Source organism: Oratosquilla oratoria, chromosome 5 (assembly GCF_046742065.1).
Source record: "Oratosquilla oratoria isolate Oo_2021 chromosome 5, ASM4674206v1, whole genome shotgun sequence".
In the NCBI taxonomy this organism is placed as follows: domain Eukaryota; kingdom Metazoa; phylum Arthropoda; class Malacostraca; order Stomatopoda; family Squillidae; genus Oratosquilla; species Oratosquilla oratoria.
In genome coordinates, this window is record NC_134781.1 from 69,750,449 (window position 1) to 69,770,047 (window position 19,599).

The 19,599-nt window shown below is 38.6% G+C and overlaps 2 protein-coding genes across 11 annotated transcripts in view; one reads left to right on the plus strand and one right to left on the minus strand.

Annotated features, from left to right (window-relative positions):
* The window catches only part of LOC143025532 (phospholipid phosphatase 1-like), a 282,504-nt gene that overhangs the window by 137,297 nt on the left and 125,608 nt on the right, over positions 1–19,599 (plus strand). The window lies entirely within an intron of this gene.
* The window catches only part of Orp8 (Oxysterol-binding protein-related protein 8), a 79,505-nt gene continuing 78,071 nt past the window's right edge, over positions 18,166–19,599 (minus strand). For 8 of the 10 annotated variants that reach the window (XM_076185340.1, XM_076185346.1, XM_076185349.1 and 5 more), the window contains one exon: positions 18,167–19,599. This exon is cut by the window's right edge and continues 790 nt beyond it. The gene's annotated coding sequence lies outside the window, so the exon portion shown is untranslated. The other 2 variants (XM_076185343.1, XM_076185341.1) reach the window with 1 other exon arrangement.

Here is a 19,599-nt window from a genome sequence, read left to right on the forward strand (position 1 = left end):
ACTTGGGAATGGATGCTAAGAGGAGATTTATGAAGGGGTGGTTATGTAGACACCACTGTATGGGGCAGAAACATGGAACATAAGAGAGGAGTTTAAATGTGTTTGAGATGAAATGCCTGAGAAGTGGTAGGGGTTACTAGGCTGGATAGAATGAGAAACAAGGTGAGGAGGAGAGCAGTGGTGGAAAAGGAGTTGGGAGATGGGGTTGAAGTGTATTGGGATGGTTTGGATACCTGGAAAGAATGAGTGAAGAAAAATTTGTAAGTGTACAAGATAGGGGTGGATGAACATGATGGGGTGGCTGAGGATGAGATGGATGGGTAGGGTAAAGGGGGCATTGAGAAAGAGGAGGATGTCTGTTGAGGAAGGGAGAAGACAGAGGATTGGGGTGAGTGGAGAATGGTTGTACAGTATTTGGTTAATGTGATGCATGGGAGGAGGTGGGGGTGGGGGGTGGCAGATTTAGGGAGTGGTTACATGTAAATGATATTTTGATGCAGCCCAAAGGGATTTCTCTCCCACCTCTTTTTCTGCATGCAGGAATGGAGAGGGGGGAGGGAAGGTCACTGTTTAAATGAAGTGGCCTTGCTGTGGATGTGCTGTATTTTGGTGCATTGCTTCTGACCCAGGGCAATGGGTGAGATGCAGGGATGACCCATCATCCAGGAGCAAAGAAAAGAGGGAGGGAGGTGTGGTGAATGGGAGTGGGGTGAGTGGAGATGAAATGGGTGGGACTGGAACTATACCTTATGACTTTGGCTATCTCCCTTGTAAGAGGGAGGAAGCCCTGGTATGTGTATGTGTGTACATATATATATATATATATATATATATATATATATATATATATATATATATATATATATATATATATATATATATATTATTTACAGGGCTGTCACCTGCCTGGATCTCAACATTGCAGCAGTCTGAAAGTGTTGTTTCAGTGGTATCAATGATGAACATCTAAAGGGAATCCAATTTCTGTTTATAAACTTTTCAATGTAGTATTGCAGAAGGTGCCTTGCCGAGTCATAGGCTGAGAAAGTGTGTTGAGTCTAATATTCAAAGGGCTGTGAATGCAGCATCCATGATCAGTTTTGCTTTGTACTAGGGTTTAACCTTAGATCACAAATTTGATGACAAGAAATTTTTAGACGTCTAAGGTGTGGATTTCATGAAAGGTGAACAAGAAATCTAACCTAGAAATAGAGGTGTTGCCTAGTGTCATCTAGATACATTGACAGAGTCTGTGACAGCACTGTCTACAGAAGTGCATATTGTGCTGGAAAAATGGAATCTATGGTCTTCAGTCCATTCAGTTAGAAAGAATGCAGCTCTTTGGAGAAGGCAGTTGTGTGGACAGGGTGGGTTCTGACCAAGAACAGTACTAGATCACTAGGTCAGCTCCACCTAGTGGAGTTGTAACTAGAAACTTCTAAAGATTGCCATCCCCTGTGCCCACTGTCACACACTATCACTGGCAGACTTGTTTTGATAATGGAAAGAATGAAATTTTGACAGTGACTGAATAGTCATGGTCACTACTTGATTCATCAACTTCTCTGCTCGAGGTCGATCCCAGGAGTCATCATGGGGAGAAGACGAAGCAGCAGTCTGCCCCTTATGAGGAAAAAGGCCTAGTACCCTTGTATTGTTATTATGGACTGTAGTTTACCAGCATTTCTATCCTAGCCCCCCTGGTGCTTCTGAAACAGAATAGAACATAAGACCATATGAATGGAGGAGACTGCAAGAGACCATAAGGCTTACATTTGGTAGTTCCATGTCCCTTACCACAAGCCATCCCACCTGTCGGTTATATTGCTGATGTATAAACTTGCTGTAATTTTGTGGAGTAATAAGTTTAGCTATATCATTGATAGCTAAGGTAAAGAAGGAATCTGAGGACACTTCCTTGTGGGACTCCTTGTTCATTGTTTGGAGAGGATAAAGATCTGACACATATTCAACAAGTTTGATGGGATAGGTATTGGGAAATGAAGATGGGTATGGCTTCACAGGAACCTAGAAAAAAATGGAAAATACAGAAACAAGTTGCAAGGGTGCCTGGTGACCTGGACTACTCTGAATGGCAATCAGGAGTTCTACTAAGGAGGATAAGGAAAGGTATATCAAATGAATTGCAGAGGATGTTGAAGGTCATTCCAATGCAGATTACCCCAGACCTGCTTACTGAATAAAAAAAAAACTGATTCTAGGTGGGCACAGTCTAACCCATATCTGGTGCCAGATTTATACAGATAGGTTGCTGTGCAGTGCTTGGAGCAGTTACATATAAGTGACCCTCTGAGTGATGGTTGCTAATCCTCTAATGGATGAGTTTTGAGAGCCTGTAAGTTGAATGGTGGAAAGACAGCTGGCATCTGCAATGTTAGCTCCAAGTTGTTGAATGCACGAGGTGAAAATCATGGTCTATAGGTTGAATGTAGAGGAGAAGAATGTCCTTTTGGGCTTTGTCATCTCTTCACTCACAATCTCCCTACATATTCTAACTTTTGCACTCTTCCTTGCTTGACGGACATTCCAGTTGCAGCCAAAGCCCTCCATCTCACTCCATCCACTTTTGCTTTCCATACTTTATTTCTTTTTTCCTTTCTTTTTTTCCTTATTTACCTAGTTGTATTTACCTAGTTGTATTATATGGGAAGGGAGCTATGCTCATGGTGACCCATCTTTGTATCTTTCAGCATCAAGTTTTTTCTTAAAATCTTGAATAGTGTTTGCACACACTGTTTCTTTATCTAAATTATTCCAGGTATCCAGCACTCTGTGTGGGAAGCTATTCTTTTTTCAGATATCTTCTATAGTCATCTTTTTTTAGTTTCTTTTCATGTCCTATTGTTTTTCCATTGTCCCATTCCTATCAAGAATTTCTATTTCTTTCATGATTCTATGGTGAGAAGATCTCTTTCTCTTCTCTGCTCCAGTGTTGGTAATTCCAGTTTGGATAATCTTTGTTCGTATGTTAATTTGGAAAGATCTGGCGCCAACTTTGTTGTTTCTCTGTATTCTTTCTAATTTCTTTATATTCTTTTTAGTACTGGGTGTCCATAGTGTTGCTGTGTATTCCAGTTTTGGTCTTATTAATGTTACTAATACTTTTTTAATAATTTCTTCATCCAAATAGTCAAATGACACTTTCATTGACCTTAATAGATTGAAGGTTTCTTCAACTATTTTGTTGATATGTTTGTCCGGTGTCATGTCTTTGCTGATTATTACTCCAAGGTCTCTTTCCAAGTTCACTTTTTTGCCTTCACCAATTTTATAATTTTTCTATATTCTGTTTTTATTTTTTCCAAACTCCATTATACTACATTTGTTGATATTGAAGTTCACTTCTCACTTTTGAGCCCATTTCCAGATTTTGTCCAGGTCTGACTGTAATGATTCACAATCCTCCTGTTCTCATTTTTAGTATATTTGCATCATCTGCGAAGAAATTCATATAACACTCTACTCCTTCATCCATGTCGTTTATATTTATGGCAAACATGACTGGAGACAGCATCAAACCTTGTGGGACACCACTTATCATTTCTTCCCATTTCGAGTATTTATCTCTACTACCCTCATTTTTCTCCCAGTCAGGAAGTCTTCCATCCACTCCAATAATTTCCTCTGATGCCACCTATTGATTTTATTTTTCTTATTAATTTCTTGTGTGATACCTTATCAAATGCTTTTTGTAAGTCTAGATAGGCACAGTCTGCCCATCCATCCCTCTTGTATTATTTCTATTAGTCTCGAATAGAAGCAGATCAGGTTTGTTGTACATGATCTTCCTTGTCTAAATCCAAATTGATTTGGATTCAGTATAGTTTTTTCTTCCAGATGTTTAACCTATCTACTTTTGATAACTTTTTCATATATTTTTGCTTCTGTGCTTGTTAGGGAGACCGGTCTGTAGTTAGTTGGATTTTCCTTGTTTCCTCCTTTATATATTGGTAAAATATTTGCATTTTTCCAGTCCTGTGGTACCTTTCCTTCTTTGAGTGAGCATTTGATTATATTGTATATTTTATCTATTAACTCCTCTATGCATTCTTTCAGTATCCAATTTGCAATTCCATCCAGACCATGCAATTTTCTGACATCAAGGTTTTTTATTTGGTCGCTGATTTCCTTCTGTGTTACAGTTATTTCCTTCATTGGGGGGGATTTCTGTCTCTCTATTCCCTCACAGTTAGGCGAGTTCTCAATTGTGAATACCGATTTGAAATGATTGCTCATAATTTCTGCCATTTCTTGTTCTTCTGAATATTCATAATTTCCCTGGCACAGCTTTTCTATTTCTTGTTTGTTTTTTAGTTTACCATCCCATATTTACCCAGTTGTATTTACCTAAATCTATTATAAAGGAAGGAAGCTATACTCGTGGTGACCCATCTTTATATCTTTCAGCATCAAGTTTCTTCTTAAAATCTTGAATAGTATTTGCACACACTGTTTCTTTACCTACATTATTCCAGATACCCAGCACTCTGTGTGAGAAGCTATTTTTTTTTCAGATCTCTTCTATAGTTATCCTTTTTGAGTTTCTTTTTGTGTCCTTTTGTTTGTCCATTGTCATTTTTTAGTAAATCATTCCTATCAAGGATTTCCTCTCTCTCTTCTCTGCTCCAGTGTTGGTAGTTTCAATTTGCACTCTCATCCCCATGTGACCTGATGCCTATCTCTCACTTCAAATGACTTACCTACTTGTAGTAAACAAGAAAGGAACTACATTTACAGGATTCTGTCTCTTATTCTTCAATTATCATACCTATTTTGGAATCATTATAATATCAGCCTGTATCATCTTCTAGGCTATTCCTGGAGCTCATGCATCTGTACAGAAAAATATATTTTCTCACAATTTGTTCCTATGACCTCATGATACCTTCCCATCCCAAAACAAGAAATTCTTTCAGTCAGTTTTGTCCACTCCTTTTAGTGACCTTATTCAAGTCTCTCATATGATTTCGGTGAAATGACATGTATATATTGGAAAAAATAATCAGTACACGGTGGAATTCTAATGATATATACTATAATGGAAGTATCAACATGCTATATTTTTCTGCAGAACTGTACATTTTTACAGGAATATTCTATTTAAATCATCATATGGTGTATTGATCAAAGTAAGTGGTGTTGGTTTTCATTAACTCAAACTTGACAAAATCCACATACTTGCCTACAAACCATAGTTTCCAGCCAAATTTTATGGCTGATATAGAAAGTATACAACCATATTAAAAGTAGGGCAGTAGCTGAGAAAGAAAGCAAATCATATTTTCTCACAAATGGCACATATTCCTAATCCCTTTTAAAAGTATTAAATTCCAGAAAAAGTTCTTAACGGGACACTATCACAGCTTAATCATTATATAATAGTTTTATAGTTCATCTGTCCTACAGCAAATATGTTCAAGAATTACAAAGAAAAATCTTATCACATACAGTGCATCCATTTGTTTCTACAAGTTGATCACAACTTGAAAATGTTTACTTCAAATGTATGCAAGGAAATAAGCAATGAAATAGAATATTACAGGGTGGCATCTGTAAACAAAATAATGATGAATGCTTGTACATTTTCTGTTGTTGTTCGATTTTTACTCTGATCAAGTATTCAGGCAATCATTTCTCTATCAAATTTAGATTCTACATAATATATTGAATCACTAATATAAAATGGCCTATAATGTTGTTTCAGTAAGATTTCACTACAAACCACAAGTAACATTCGGTGGAAATACATCTCTTGAGATAAGGGGTGCACAATAATTTAAAGTAATCATGTTCATTTCATGATTACCATATGTAGAAGTTTTAGGAACTTCCTTGGTGCTTTCAGATCAAAGTGTCAAATCTAAATCAGTCACAGTCTTATGGCTTCTACTTCACTGCCACCCACCTTATTAAGGGTGGGGTTTTGGTATATACATATTTCAGTGCAAAACAGGTTCCAGCTTATATTGGTAACAATATCAAAGACAGTATCAAACATTTCTCCTTGGTCTGTTTTGGTCATCCTTATGCAGCTCTTCTCGAAGCCAAATTAACTAATATTAACAATATTATCTTGTGTTAACATGTTAAAGCCAAATCAACTTATATAGTTCTCACATGGGAATACTGATACTTGCTACCTGTGCCTGATGGCTAAATACCTGTTTCAGTCAGTCTGCAATATTTCTAAATATAAGGAATAAACTATGGTCTTGATAAAAAATATCTATTTATGTATTACTAATTCTTATGGATATCAAATGTTATCAATTATCTACATGCAAATATATATATAATGATTGCTGCAGAGACAAATATAGTAAGCAGAATATGTATATAAATTATATCACATGAATGGGGTTCTACATTATTCATAAAACTTTATATACTACACATTTCCAATTCGTTCAATTATGAAAAACCCAATGACTTAGTGATATAAATGAGTCAGATCCACAAAAAGTAACTGCTGATCTTGTGAACAGTCTGAAATGAAACTGCATGCATTTTGATAATACATAGTTTTAGTCAGATAGAATCAGTCTTTGCTGATATAGTATGTCTAATAATGCACTTCAGTAAATCTGTCTCACTTATGTTATGTCTTAATTCTTGTAAAATTAAACCATCAGACTTGCATCATTCCTTTAACCACTGGTCCTTACACAATTTATCAAGTCACAATCATTTCCCTTTCTTGACTAAATTCATTAGAATCAGTACAATCTATTTCTAGAGTAAAATCAATCAACCTGTAGCCTAGGTTCTCACCTGCAGGAGACCTGCTGCCCTAAATTACCTGGCAATAGCCACTGGGGTGCCCCATAAGTTAGTCAATGAAGAAATTTTGTATTGTCTATGCCATGCGTCAGGCTACGTAATATGACATGTTCCCCGTCTTCTATATGACTGTGTATGGGGCATATGGTACCTATTTCCAGGCCAATTTTGTATTGGCATTGGGTGGTGACCCAAGAGTAGGCAAGCTAATGTGATTCTTGTGTGTCTTGGGAACATTTTCTCTTTGGGGTTTATGAGCAGGGGTACTTATTCATGGAAATGTTTGATCTTGAAAGAAGTCCTTCTTTAGTAATTCATGGTCATATGTGTTTCTACGAGGAAGAGCTTAGAGAGTTGGAAAAAGCTTTTGGAAGATGTGAGTAGTATGCTGCATTTGTATTTACAGGGCTGGAGCTATGCTTGTGAAGTCCTGTCTGTCTCCATTGATCAGATTTATGCGCAACTTTACTGTTATGTCCTGGGGGGGCTGTTATGGCCATGTGATGAGGTGTGATGGATGTATAGGTTTAAAGATCTTTCACAGAACTGTACCAATCACTCATATGCTACTCTATGGGGTAGGATTTTAGTTTCCGAGTATGATATCAAGGTTGTTTTGGTGCAACTAGTTCTTTATTATTCTTAACCCCTTCCATACTAAATGGCACCTAAACTTTATACTACAACTGCCTCCAGCCTATTTTATTCAGCTGTATGCAACTGCTTTGGTAGCACAGGGATATATTTGTATCAAGTAGCACATTTTTATTTTAGCTGCCACCTGGGTCTTCCATTCAGCTGTGTAGTGGCACTTATTCTTTAATCTAAGCTGCCATCAGGCTATCTCATTCAGCTGCAAGTGACCCTTTCTATATCCAAGGGGATAAAGCTTTGCTTTATACGATATGTAGATTTTCTTGTACAGTATTCCCTATTATAGGGAACCACTGTTAGGACATTTAGTGTGGCCCTTAATAATTGCATGTACTCATAGAGTGTATTAAGGTTCTATTTCAGTTGTCTGAATCCTGCACTTGGAAACATTCTGAGCATGTTCATTTCTTTTTTGTTTGTTTTTCCTATGACGTTCTATGGGGAGTAAAGATCATGCGTGTATCAAAATGAGAGTCCAAGTACAGTGGGCCACACATGGGAATTTTGACTACAAAAGTTTTATGTAGACAATACTTTAAGGGCTTCACTGACAGCCCTACAGATCAAAGTCATACAAAATTCCTTTACAATTACAGATAAACCTCAAAAAAGATATATATATATAAAATAAAAAAAAATAAAAATAATAAAAAATAATAATAATAATAATAATAATGTATATGTATATATATTTAAATATATTTGCTGATCATTCTTAATTTCTTCCATCTCTCCTTGACACTCTTATGACTTCACCTCTTTGGCACAACACTGTCTCCAAAGACAGAAGCACTGTTTATCAGTGACAAAATACAACACCCAGTACAGTTGGGTTTTTAATGGCAGACTGGTTATTAAGTGAAACAGCAAGATGCTGTATAGATCTGTGGTTGTCTGGGGTGAGCAGTGACAATAAGCCTATTTCATGTCAGTAGTTTTTTCTTTTCTTTGAGTTATGTTCCTACATATCTGGTAGTAATCCTACAGTTGTGGTGTTGCAGTATGATTAGACAATATGTATGACCCAACAATGTAGTATGACAAAATGTTCCCGGGGGCACAAGTCAAAATACTGCCCTGTTGCTAAAATCATTCAAATGTGTTCAAATTTATATTTATTTCCATATAATAACCTTTATTACTTACCCATAATGTATCATGTGCATACCTCGCTATATATTACATGACTAAATATCATAATCCAGACAACAATAACTGTAGTAAAAAAAATTAATAAATAAAATAAACAAATAAATTACTGGTTCGCAATCCCCCTAATAGAGTCTAGATGTGCCACTTAGGGTGACCTCGCCCCACCCTTCCACTATGCCAATGACAAGACCCCTTTAATGATGTTTTCTGGGTTTTGGGTAGGGAAGTCATATGTCAAAAGGCTGGATGGTGATTCTATCTCATTCCCCAGGATTCTAACTACCTGCCACAGTTTTTTACATTCCTGCACTTGAGGCATGCATGTTAGACACACAACAAACCCTAGTCCCACCATGTTTGTGGACAGTGCTTACTGCCATTGCTGTTATTGCTGCTCTCATGGGTACCTTACTACCTACGTGCATTATTTCTACTATGCCTAATTCTCAAAATTTACACCAGGAATCTGCCACCTGTATTTTTATAGTATATACATATATATCAATGGGTTTTTCCCCCTTACAAGGGAGATAGCCAAAGTCAAAGGCATAAATCCACTCCCACCCATTCCATCCCTACATATCCACTCCCATTTACCACCCTTCCCTCCCTCTTTTCTTGGCCCCTCCCAGATGTACATTCTTTTAGTGCATGTTCAAGTACTGTACAAGGTATCTATATGTTCTATACTTCATTTTTTACACAATGTATCTCTAATGCCTAAGATAAAAGGTGTAGATTAAGCATTTTTTTTTTAGTTCATCTTAGGGATGACCCTTTGGCTCTATGAACCCAGATTCATGAGGAATTAGTGCACTGATAATAGTATTGCATCTTGTGGGGCACTGTTGTCTACTCTTTTTGTCTTTAAATAATACTGGTTCTGTAATGTCATATTCTCTACTTGCCAAAGTCTGTTACCCATTTATGTTTCAACTTGTACACCAATACCCAAACTGTGAGCAAGCAAGCATGAGAGGTACATTCTCATCTCTTTGAAATCCTATCACACTCGTTTCTTTCATTTTTTAACATTTAAGTCACATGGAAATTGCACTTCATTTATTTCTCAGTAATACTACCATTTCATCACACAGTGCACCCCCTTGTGGAACAGGTCATTTTTGTTTATATACTTTTCACGAATTCATTCTCACTCGCTCACATTTTCACTTGTTAAATATCCTGACCACAATCTTATAGTTCCATTTCATCTAAGACATGTACATTTTTCTCAGTTTATCCACTGTCTTACTTCTTGATTCATTTTTACATCATGAACAAACTATCTTGGGTTGACCTGTTCTAGTTTCCTCCCAATATCATCTGTACCCCAGCCCATTCACAAGTTCAATGACATTTAACTACATACAGCCCTCAAGTACCTTATTTCTGCTACTGCCGTTATACTTTTCCCTTCCATATTTATCACCCAGGCACCACACCTAAACACAGCAGCTGACACAACTTCTGCTTCATAACTTCCTTTTATTACTTCCTCCGATACCTTTCACTTCTCCACTCTTCTAAAAGTACCTCCACCATTCTCCCCTCCCTAGCTTTATGTCCACTCTTTTCCTTCAGTCTTTCACATCCATATTTAACAGTTCCTTGGTTCTATAACTTCCAAGCTGATCCATTCTCTCCATTCAACTCTACATTAACAGAGTGCTTTCCACTCTTAGATACCACCATACTATGATACATGGACTTTTAATTTCGTCCTTAAAGGTCAGATATCAACAGATATACCATTCGCTAAAAATCATCGTATTGCTCGAAAAAGTACTTTTTAAAAGCATACAAATAAAGTTTTTACCTGTTCCAGAAGAATTTATTCAGAAAATTCACTTTTAATTGCGCCTCACATACCACTTTCCCAAAGTCTAGATGTTCTAGTCGATTAGTAATTAGTACCAGTAATCACCGCTAGGTGAACCGGCGGTGACGTCACAGTTGCCAAACAATCGGACAAAGAAACACGCTGTAGTTCAGCTCAGTCATTCCAATCGAGTTATTCATCTTCATGTTCGTTTTTAATCCAAATTTGTTCGCAAAAATGGCCCATTGTGCATTCCAATTCGGAAGGATAGTATGTATGGTGGAAGAAGACGAGGAAGAGGAGTTTGATATCGCCGAACATCGCATTGTAATAGGACAGCCCGTTTCTTCGTCGGAATACAGTGCAAGTGAAGATGAAGAAAGTGGTGAACAAAATAGCGAAGAAGAAGGGGAAAGTGATTTGTCAGATTCAGAACCCGAGACCACGGGGAGGAGACGGAATTCGACGGTGACGTTGATTTAGACGGTGCCGAGAATCAAGATGGGCCTACCACCCCTCCTAGACGCAAACGCAAAAGATCTGACCACTCTCATAGGATTGGGAATACCAACTGGTATGAAATTCAGTGCATTATTCCTACCTTATTTAGGCTATCATTGCAAGCATGGGATGGGGTCCTTTGTTTTTATGTCGACGATCATTTGTCAGTCTCTCTCTAAAATTCCAAGCATGGGGGGAAAATTAAATTATATGAATTGCCTTGTGGCCATTTCTTCCTGCAAGATCGAGATTATTCATTTAAAATACTGGAATGAATGAATGAATACATGTAAATAAAATGAAGCCAAATAATCTTTTAATAAGTACTGTCAACTGTGTATTTTCTATTTTACTAAACACAGTAAAGTGCATAAAAATAAAAATATGTACAAGGAAAAACATCATAAAATGACTATCAATATTTATGCAGTTGTTTCTTTCAGGCCATACAGATATATTGCTTACCGGCACTTCACCAGATGGATTTACCACATCCTTGGTAAAAAAAACAGAAAAGTTTTGCCATCTTGTGCAGTCTCACGAATTCGTGCACAGTGGGAAAGTGAGGACTATACATACTGTGGTTTCAAATATCCCCAAGTTTGATGTGAACGCAATGACATGTGATATAAATATCAGGAAGCAATGTGGACTTATGAAATCACTGTTAGTTTGATTACAAAGTCATGTACCATGTACTAGTCTGTTGACTCTTTATCATGTTTATGTGATGGCAATACTGCTGCTGTACACAACCTAGTCAGTGCTTCAATGATTAAACCGTGTTCGCGATTGTCTTTCAGACACTACATCTGATTTAGTGTGTCTTTTGTAGGTATCTGCAATATTTTATACCTCCGGTCCAGCGGCGGCGCCAGGAATTTTTAGTTGGGGAGGCTAAGGGGGGGCTGAGCAAATTTTTGGGGGGCTAATAGTAATATGATAATACACATATATTGTCCTCATTTCAGAAGGGGAGGGGGTTAATGGTAGGGCTAGCACTGATGGCTGACAAATCTTTAGCCCTGGCAATTAAAAATTCCACTTAATAAAATTATTTCAATGAGTGTTTTAAATTTTCAATTTGCTCATTTCAGTTGGGGGGGCTGGCCACTTTTTTGGGGGGGGGCTAAAGCCCCCCCCTGGCGCTGCCACTGCTCTGGTCCATGGCTTCAGGGCCAGTTTAATTCACTAGGCCTACTAGGCCTATATAGGCCATCCTGCATGTCCATGGAATTTATAACAAGCCCTCTCTGACATAGGCAAAGGCCTAAGCCTAACGCATGCACATGATGCATGGAGTCAGAAAAAGTAAACTGCCTACAGGACCTCAAGCCTCCGGTTTCGGCGTGGAATGCTTTGTAGTAGCTGCAAAAATTGAGGGCACGGCATCAGGTTTTAGACGTCTCCTGGTCTTCTCCATAAATCCAATCGATAACGCTAGATTCATTTCGAAGCATTCCTCTTCGAAGTGGTCAGAGCAAAGTTCTGAAAACTTCGAAGGCTCCCACAGTTTGCCCGGTCTTTTGCCTGCTCTGTTCACCTTTCTATCCATTCCGATCGTCGGGCTGGCTCCGTAGGAAATTGAAAGAAACTCCTCCCACTTCCACTACCATTGTTGCAGCCTGCGGCAACGCAGTACACCATTATTATCACAATTTTGTGACAATAAAAAAAAAAAAAAAATTGAGACACTCAAGAGACGACACACGACTGACAATGCAAAAGCGATACGATGCACTCTCAGAATAACAATATTGTTTGGCAACTGTGACGTCACGAACGCGGAATTCCCCGAACGTTCCCGAAGCGCACGGGCGGGTTGTTTCGAATAGCAGACGACGCAATGAGATGAAGACAAACAACTGTTTTTGCCAAATTTGATAAGATGTAGATGGTGGAATTATATAGAATACTGTCAGTATGCTTTTTTATGTACATTAAACTGTAAATACAAAAAGTTACGGAAGTCTTGATATCTGACCTTTAAACAAATCTAAACTTACCATTCTCTGCCAGCCCACCCCTGTCTCTACTGGCAGTAATGTCATCTATGTATACTAAGCTACTTATCATTTTGCACCTACTTTATTCCCCTATTCAGAACTTTTACTTTTATTTCCCTCATCAATCAATTTGTTAACTATATCTTGTTAATGCCATGCATGTTGTTTTCTATATTCTTTGACAGTGCTATATGCTAATGAAAGGTGGGTAGAATATTTCTTGGGTTTGTTGAATGGGGGTTATGGAGGGTGGAACAAATGACAGGTACCTCCTTGTGGTGGTCACACAAGACGAGAGCAGAGCTGCCCATTTTAAAAATCTATAAATTCCATCACCTGCATTCCTGAAGGCCTGACACTTGGTATCCAGAAACTGGACCCATGTATCTACCTACTTCAGCTGTATTTCTTAAAAGGTTTTGACATGTGGAGAGCAGATAACTGGCAGCTGCTCCCTTCCTACTACTAGTTTCAGCTGGTGACACAGAAACCGTCCCTCATCAACACAACACAGAGAGTCCAATTTTTCTTCCCTGAGAGATATGTGGAAGGGCCCAAGGACTGTTGCCAGCTGCTGCAGGGCTGTGGGTTTCCTATTTTATGAGACTTTTGGTAACAACAATAACCATTACCATTATCATTTGAGAGGGCTTGATTGTGGAAAGGAGCGATGCATGGAAAATGACTGTGATGGGAAAGGAGAACAAGAGCTACATGAAGAGATACAAAAAGCAATAAAGGAGATGAAAGCTGGTAAGGCACCTAGGTTATACAAGTATCACAAGAGGTGTCTCGAAAAAGGATGAGGAGTTATAATGGACTGACTAGTGAGACTAATGTGTTCCTAGCAGAGAGAAGTGTTCCAGTAGAGAAGTGACGTGAATGCATAGTTCCACTATACAAGGAAATGGAGACATCTATGAATGTAGTAGCTTTGGAAGGATCAGTCTGTTAAGTATAGTTTGTAAGGCATGTGAGAAGGTATTAATTAAGAGGATGAGGAGGGAGGGAGTGATTGAGGAAGGGCAGTGTGGGATTAGGAAAGAAAAAGGATGCATAGATCAAATTTTCATAGTAAGGCAGATATGCATGAAAATTTTGGCAAAAGGTAAGGATGTCTTTTGGACTTTTATGGATTTGGAAAAGGCATATAACAGGGCTGATAGAAAGGTATTATGAGATATGTTGCAGATGTATGGGATTGGGAAAGCCTGCTGATGGTGGTCAAAAGTTTTTACACAAGTAGCAAAGCTTATATGAAAAGGGAGGCCATGGAGAAATAGAATGTGGTAAAGAGGGGGCTGTGCCAGAGTTGTGTTACGTCACCATGGTGCTTGGGTAGCATGGCAGGTGTACTTAACCAATTCGAGTTATACATTTCTGCCTGCTGGTGGCTATGCTAACAGGATAGGGTAGGCCTAGTGTCAGGCCTCGCAGCAGATAATTTTCAGATGAGGCATGCCTGCACACAAACAGTAAAGTTGATTTTGCAGGAATAGTATCACAGGTTTTGAAGCAATTGGCATTTTATGAACTTGATCAAATTCATGCATTTGATAAGAATTCTTTTTTGAATTTGTTACAAATAGTTTTGCCTCTGTAGTCAAGAGAAATACTGAAATGCTTCCATGGTGTCTATATTAGTCCTTGCAATGAACCACCAAAATGGAAAGGGGGGAAATATGATACAGAAGCAACTGTATCAGTTTTATGATGCTGTGTTAGTTATTTTTTTTATTTTTTTTATTTTTCTCCCTGTCTTCTTTTCTGCATGAGGGGACAGAGAGGGGAGGTCGCCGATTTAATGAGAGTGTAAGGAAGTGGGAGGTGAATCAGTTGTTGTATGTAGATGACAATGTGCTTATAGCTGAGGCAAAGGAGACACTAAAGCAGCTGGTGGCAGATTTGAGGTGAGAAAACATGTTGAAATTAAATGTGGGCTAAGGTGATATGTAAAAGGGGTGAGGGTGGCTGTGAATTGGAGGCAAATTTAAAATATAAGAGGCTAGAGGAAGTGAAGAGCTTTAAGTATTTCAGATCACATGTAGCAGGGAATGGAGGAGTGGGGTGCATGTGAATTATAAAGTAAGGGTAATGTAAAGTGTCATGAGAAATATGGATATTTGGACAAATGCAGAGATAAGACAGTACAAAGGGTGATTATGCCTGTGGCACTGTATGGAGCAGGGACATGCTGCATTGCCTCTGACCAAAGCAATGGGTGGGAGCCAAGGAGGACCCTTCATTTACAAGGAACTAAGATGGAAGGAACAACAACTGGGTTTTTTGGATGGGTGTGAAAAGGGGAAAGGGAAGTATATGCTTTGATTCAGCCATTCCCCCTTTAGGGAAAAAACCTTTAGGTATATTTATGGCTCTATTTCAAATGTATTTAGATGCTCAACTGCCAAGCAGGTTTGAGCATCACTACTTGTGACAAAGGTTGAGGTGACAATGGTATGAACCTGGGGCGGACTGGGATGTTAAAGCGGCCTGGGCATTTTTCACTCGGACCCAACCAGATAAAGTTTTTTCCCAAGCGGAGTTGGCCCTTGTACCGGCCTACTTGGGCACAAAAGAACCAACCCACTGGGCACTGCCCAAATGCCCTAATGGCCAGTCTGCCCCTGGTCTGAAAGCTGCCACAAGCAAGTTGAACCAAGGGCATGGTTCATTAAGTTCACTACAAAGTCCTCTGAAAGAGCCACAATCCTAGCCTCCTGATAGGGAGAGTTCATGATGTTAAACCAAATCATCATCACTATTATATATGTGTGTAATGGTTTTGTATGGATGATGATGTAATGCATGGGACTGGGTGTGAGATGGGGATTAGGAAGTATGTGTGAATATTTTGATGATGCCTGAGGGGATTTCTCCCTGTCTTCTCTTTTTCTGCATAAGGGGACAGAGAGGAGGGGTAACCAATTAAATGAAGTGCTGCATCGCTTCTGACCCAGGGCAGTGGGCAAGATGCAGGGATGACTCTTCATCCAGGAGTCAAGAAAAGAGGGAGGGAGGGGTGGTGAACAGGAATGGAGTATGTGAGGATGAAATGGGTGGGAGTGGATTTATGCCTTTTGACTTGGGCTACCTCCCTTGTAAGGGAGAAAAAGCCCTTGGTATATGTACGTTTGTATGTTTGTATGTATGTATGTATGTATATGTATGTGTATATGTATGTATATATGTATATGTATGTGTATATGTATGTGTATATGTATGTATATATGTATATATATGTATGTATATATATGTATGCGTTGTTGAAGTCAACAGCTGCGATAGCATTATTATGCTTGTAGAAATGCTTTTCTAAGTTGCGCACCAACGTGCGGTCGTCTGGAAGCAGGTTCTTAAGCAGATTGCTGAAGTCCATGGTGTATATCTCTCGAGACGTCTTTCGGCCTTAACTGGCCATCTTCAGGAGGTGTGGGCTGGTCAAATTGATGACGGAGAATGAATCGAAGTGGCTTTGGGACGGTATATAGCGGTGGGGAGTGGATCACCGGGCAGCGCCCAGGGCAGTGGCGTCAGCCAATCAGCGCACGGGAATCATTCTCTGCCTTCTGGTTGGTAAAGACATTTCGGGCTGTTGCTGGATGTTGATAGCGGGTTTTTGGTTGAAAATGAGCACCGCTTCTGTCATTCTTAGTCGTCTGGTGTCGTTGTTTCTCTCGATGATGGTGGTGTTGTTTTCCATGTGGTGCCTTTTGAGTACGAGCCCATGTTCGTACAGGTAATGCCTCCTTATGGCACCGTCCTGCAAATGGGCTGAGATCCTCTTCGACAGTGTTGTGGTGGTTACGCCAATGTATATATGTGTATATGTATATGTGTATATATATATGTGTATATTATATACATATATATATATATATATATATATATATATATGTACATATGTATATATATATACATATATAAATATATATATATATACATGTATGTATATATATATATATATGTACATATGTATATATATATACATATATAAATATATATATATATGTATATATATATACATGTATATATACACACACACATATATATATATATATATATATATATATATATATATATATATATATATATAAATAATGCCTGAGAAGTATGATAGGGGTTATTAGGCTAGAGTGAGAAATGAAGTGGTGAGGAGGAGAACAGGGGTGGAAAGGGAGTTGGGAGATAGGGTGGATGAAAGAGTATTAGGATGGTTTGGACACATAGAAAGAATGAGTGAAGAAAGATTAGTAAAAGAGGAGTGGAAGGCTGAGGTGGAATGAATGAACATGAGGGGGCGACCTAGGATGAGATGGATGGATGGGGTAAAAGGGGCATTGGGAAAGAGAGGAATGTCTGCTGAGGAAGGATGGGAGAGGACAGAAGATAGGGGTGAATGGAGAAGGGTTGTGTATGGATGATGCTGTGATGCATGAGGGGGAGTGGGTGGGGGATGGGGGGTGAGGGAGTATGTATGAGAAATAAATTGACACCGCCCAAAGGGATTTCTCCCAGTCTTCTCATTTTCTGCACAAGGGGACGAAGAGGGGGGGTTGCCGAATTAATGAAGCGGCCTTGCTGTGGATGTGCTGTATCTTGCGACACTGCTTCTGACCCAGGGCAGTGGACAGGATGTAGGAATGACCCGCCATCCAGGAGGTGCCACGATAAGAGGGAGGGAAGAGGATGGAGGGGAGTGGAGAATGTAGGGGATAGAATGGGTGGGAGTGGTTTCTATGCCTTTTTCTTTTGGCTACCTCCCTTGTAAGGGGAAAAAAAAGCCTTTGGTATATGTATATTATATATATATATATATATATATATATATATATATATATATATATATACTGTATATATATATATATATATATATATATAAATACATACATACATACAGGGTGTCTCAAAAAATGTACTCACCCTTCGAATGACAAGAAAACCTTTATTTACGAACATAGAGTGAAATGGAATAGCTTCAAAACAGAAGACAAATGTGATTGAAGAATCATGTTCGCAAATGTTCAAATTGATGACCATTATTGTCCAGACAATGCTGATAATGCGCACCAAGGGATTTGCAAACATCATAACAGTTAAAGTGTGAGTACATTTTTTTGAGACACCCTGTATATGTATATGTATATGTATATATATTTATATATATATATATATATATATATTTACATACATATACCAAGGCTTTTTCCCCCTTACAAGGGAGGTAGCCAAAAAGGAAAAGGCATAAAATCATTCCCACCCATTCCATCCCTGAATACACTCCACACCCCTCCATCCTCCCTCTTATCTTATACATAAATGCACACACAAAAGCCTCTTTCCCTCTTATGAGGGATGGCCAAGTCAAAGCATACACCTGTTTCATACATATACCAAATGCTTTTTCCTTCTTCACGCAATTTCTCGTTCTAATAATCTATCCCATTTAGTTGACTTTTATGACACACACAAAAACCACATTGACAGGATTCTTTTCTCCCAACCACACAGGAAATAATAATTGGCTGCACTACAACACTAGAACATCATCTATACTCAGAAATCAAAATCCACAACAGCAGCACATAAGAGATATATACAATTCTATACACTCAAACCCATCCAACCCTTACATCACATCACAAATGCAGCACAGCATAAAAACAGCTTTAACTGTATTTTACTTACACATCTACAAAAATATACCCTCAGTACCCCACATTTCCATTCAAAAATACACACACACTTTAACCACAAAACAAATAATCCTTAACAGACTGACAAATTCAGTATGCTACCAAACTTCCCTAAAAAAATCAGTGGTGAAAGAAACAAGCAAAAATTGCACTTCCACACTTACCCTCAAGTTATCACCTTGTATTAACACTATCAACACAGATTTAGCTTGGCAAAAAGACACATGCTCTAGATGCAACCATCACACAGAAGACAGAGCATTACTGTTCTACATTCCCACAGAAGACAGAGCATACTGTCCTACATTCCCTCATTTTTGACAGCTCCACAAACTCCCTTCAACGAGTGACTTAAGGGCTGAACCAGAGATCATGGCTAGTTTCCTGAGGGCCATGGGTCTTCTGCAAGACAGAACTAGGGCAATGGCTTCATTGATCTTCTGACTATTGTGTAGCTGATAAATGTTATAATGTGGACTGTGGTAAGAGTTTTGTTTCTTGTATGTTATGCGTATATTGTGTCTGCAAAGAAATACTTCCAATTTTATGATCTTTTTAGGACATGTTTGTTTGGAAGACATTTCAATTGTATTTGTTTTGTGCTGGTCTGTATATGCATGTGGTGTGATGCACTGTATTTCATTTATATGCACTCTGCATCTAATATGAACCCAAGAGTAGCAGCTGTTGCATAGTACTGATGAGTCAGTGCATTCATAGCACAAAGAGGGGCCTGGCTTTCTTTCATGTCTTTGACGTATATCAGCAGAACATGAACAACAGGTGCCATACTAACACTATACTTCTTTGAAAAAACAAGTAAGAAAATAGTGTGTTCCATACATGTACGGAAGGCATTCCACCCTAAAACATGGGGGGATGGTGATAAGGTTAAAGCACAAACATAATCAGGAGAAAAAGAGTAGTAGATGATTACAGGTTTGAGTGTTCTGTTCTGAGACTCAAT